This window comes from Micropterus dolomieu, linkage group LG01, assembly GCF_021292245.1.
Source record: "Micropterus dolomieu isolate WLL.071019.BEF.003 ecotype Adirondacks linkage group LG01, ASM2129224v1, whole genome shotgun sequence".
NCBI lineage: Eukaryota > Metazoa > Chordata > Actinopteri > Centrarchiformes > Centrarchidae > Micropterus > Micropterus dolomieu.
In genome coordinates this window covers 47,487,646-47,491,093 of record NC_060150.1, presented here as the reverse complement: position 1 = coordinate 47,491,093, position 3,448 = coordinate 47,487,646, and positions in this window count along the sequence as shown.

Genomic DNA, 3,448 nt, shown 5'->3' with positions numbered 1-3,448 from the left:
TAACCTGACCCAATCTTGTTTAGTTGTTAACCTAAACATTGTCTGTTTTAGATGATAAACTGTTAGCTAACCTGACCTAATCTTTTTAAGTTGTTTAGCCAAACATGGTCTGTTTTAGACTATAAACTGTTAGCTAACCTGGCCTAATCTTACTCAGTTATTTAACCAAACATTGTCTGTTTTAGACTATAAACTGTTAACTAACGTGATCTCAGGTTTAGTTGTTAACCCAAACATTGTCTGTTTAACCATACAAACTGTTAGCTAACCTGGCCTAATATTGTTTATTTGTTAACCTAAACATTGTCTGTTTTTTTTAGTGTAAACTGTTAGCTAACCTGACCTAATCTTTTGTAGTTGTTTAACCAAACATTGTCTGTTTAACCATATAAACTGTTAACTAACCTGACCAAATCTTGTGTGGTTACTAAAGTGAATTTCTGGCTAATCCAATCTATTTTAACACACATAGCCATCCATTGCATTTTAGTGAAAATGCCAGATTTGACCAGAGTTGTTGGTACTGATTTGGGCTGAGATTGAAGTCCAATCAGCAGCAGTCGATCCATAAACCTTGCTGGATAAAGTCAAGAAACATTTTGGCAAGGTGGAAACAACTCATGGGACCAAAAGTTTAAAGCTATGTCCACTTCCTTGCTGTTATTCCATATTCCTTTATGTCAATGGGATGAATCAACATTTCAGAGTTTGTGCTCATTTCCTGAAATGTTTTGAGACTGTCTGAACTTTCATCATGCAATTTAACATCAGTCTAAACTGTTATTTAATGAAAAGCAGGCTTTGCGATCTCACTCCTGCACCTCAGATCTTGGTGGGGACAAATAAGGCCACGGTCACACCAGAAAACAGTAGAGTGAGATTTCTTCACACGGCGTCGATTTTATAAGTGGTAGCTAGCGGCATAGCAAGCTAGCCAGTTCAACAATCAAAAGTAAAATCCACCGCTGCCACACGATTGACTGCAAGCCATGCTGCATGGGTCAAAGGTCAATACTGTCATCATCAGTGTTCATCAAGGACAAAACTAATGTTTCCGGTTATGACGACTCCATTCAAATTACTTAAACTTGGTGCAAATTGCCGCTGTAATAAAAGCTGGTGTAACCGTGGCCTGAGCAAGACAAACAGCCAATAACAATACAAATATTACATTGGCATCAAGTGTTCAGTCCAACAAACCTACCGGGCTCAACACAGTCAACTTGGCGCAATACAAAAGGAAAAACTGTCTGTGATGGAAATGAGGCGACTGGTCTGGGCTCTAGGCTTCGGCTTGTCTTATTGATTTTGTGGTGTTAAGCGCTGCCTCGCGTTGCACATGAATATGTACCATAGGCTATATGGGAACCCTAATATATAGCCTGATACTGTGTCAGCACCCAGCAGGCACATAGTGCTATCTAGGCCTAGCCTACTAAACATTAATAATTCATAGTTGACTTTAATACTGTGTAATTCCACGATTGTAAGCGGGCAAGGATCCATCAAATTTTCATCACTGTCATCGTTTCAGCTCGACGGCGTGTTGAATATTTCATGTTATCGACCTCAGGGTCAGGTCAGTGTGTGATTGGATGAGCGCTCCAGGAGGATGGCCTGCAGATGTCCCAGGACGGCAAGCCAGGCCGCCGTACAGTGATGTAGTAAAAATCCATTTGGGGTGTCGTTTTCTGGTGATGAATTCAAACTCGGTCCTTTTGAAGTTGTTTTTTCTGTATCGAGGAGAAGTTATCGCTCTTTTTCTATTTTCTTTTTTCATTTGTATTTTCCCTTTTTTTTTTTTTCTTCTTTTCACTTTGTGTTTTGTTTTATGTTTTTCCTCGTTTCTGTTAAAACGCCAGCCAAGTCAGTATGGTGGGCAGTGTGGTTAGGACCAAGGCGAGGCCCCTGGCGTCGGCTGATCTGGGGGCTGCATTGCCGCCGCCACAGAGTTCAAACAAACTCCCACGGAAATCCAGGCTGCGGGACTCCTTTTTCAGTTTCTCCCAGAGGTCCGTCGCTCCCTCCTGGCAGTCCGCCAGCGCCGTCGTGGCACAGGAGTGGAAGTTATCCCAGTAACTGGCAGGAGAAAACACAGCAAGCGTTAACACCACAAGCTTATGACTGCAGTGGGAGGCTGGTTTTAAACTGAATGCATCATCTAGTCAGGAGGCAGAGCCAAGAGTGGAAGTCATCCCAGAGTCTGGCATCACAGAAAACACAGCGAGGAAAAAGCTTATGAAGACACAGCCGGTGAAGTTTATATTACAGCTAAACTAAAGCAAGTGTGGAGCCTCAGAGCATTTTACTCCACTGTCTTTTCCACTGAGTATTGGACAGAAAGACAAACTAAAAGACAGATTACTTGCTACCAAAGCTACCATTAATGACACCAAGAGACATTATTATTATCACCATGTTGTTTTCGATATCCAACTTTAAGGTCAATAAATACACTGCTTTTTCTAAACTCCTGGCAATCGTCCTGCTCAGGAAGCTCCAAATAAAGATATCAGAAGTCTGAAGTACTGGACGTCATCGGTTTTTAGACATTTAGGCTTCTAAATAAACCAAATTAAATAAATTTAATTCAGTGGACAAAGTATGTAAACATTAAGAATTAAAAAGTCGAGAGTGAGTGGACAAGAAACTACCTACTGTTGCTTAAGGGTACTTAAATTCAAATTTGAGGTACTTGCAGTTGTACTATGCTACTTTATGCTTCTGCTAAACTACTTTTCAGCTTTTTTACTGCACTACATTTGTGACGGCGCTGCAGAGTAAGTTTTATGTAGAACACAAGATGGGTTTAAAATAATAAGCACAGCACATAAAGTCCACTTTGAACAAGACTGAGGCGGACACGCAAAGTATAATAAAGAGGTTATCATGATGATAATAAGAGCAGTTAGCGTCAGGTGACCAGAATTACTTAAAATAGGATAATATGACATCATCTGCTCCAGTGAATGTGACATAAAGGCACTTATTCAGCTGACTTTAAACTCCTTCTCTACTTCCATCCTACCTTTTTACCGCTCTCCTTTCTCTCCTCATAGCTCCCTCCCCCACACTCCATCCTCCCTTCTTCTTGTAAACCATGACTCTCACCCTCCCTCCCTCCCTCCTCTCTCACTTCTTTGCTGATATAATGTTTTATTCAGACTCAAGCGGCGGCGTCCTCCCTATCTTCTTCTGTCTTCACCCCTTTGCCCTCGTTATTCCTTCCTTTTCCCTGTCCTTTATTTAGTTTTTCTGTTTTTCTTTTCATTCCCTCTCATTCTTTGTCTGTTTTTGGCTCCCACTCGCTCTCTTTCTTTAGTCTCCACCTCTCATCTGTTCATCTTTTTTTTAACCTCCTTCCTCCTGCCAGCTATTATAAAGGCGACACCAGCCTGCTCGCCGGCGCGTGCTGACACACACACACACACACACACACACACACACA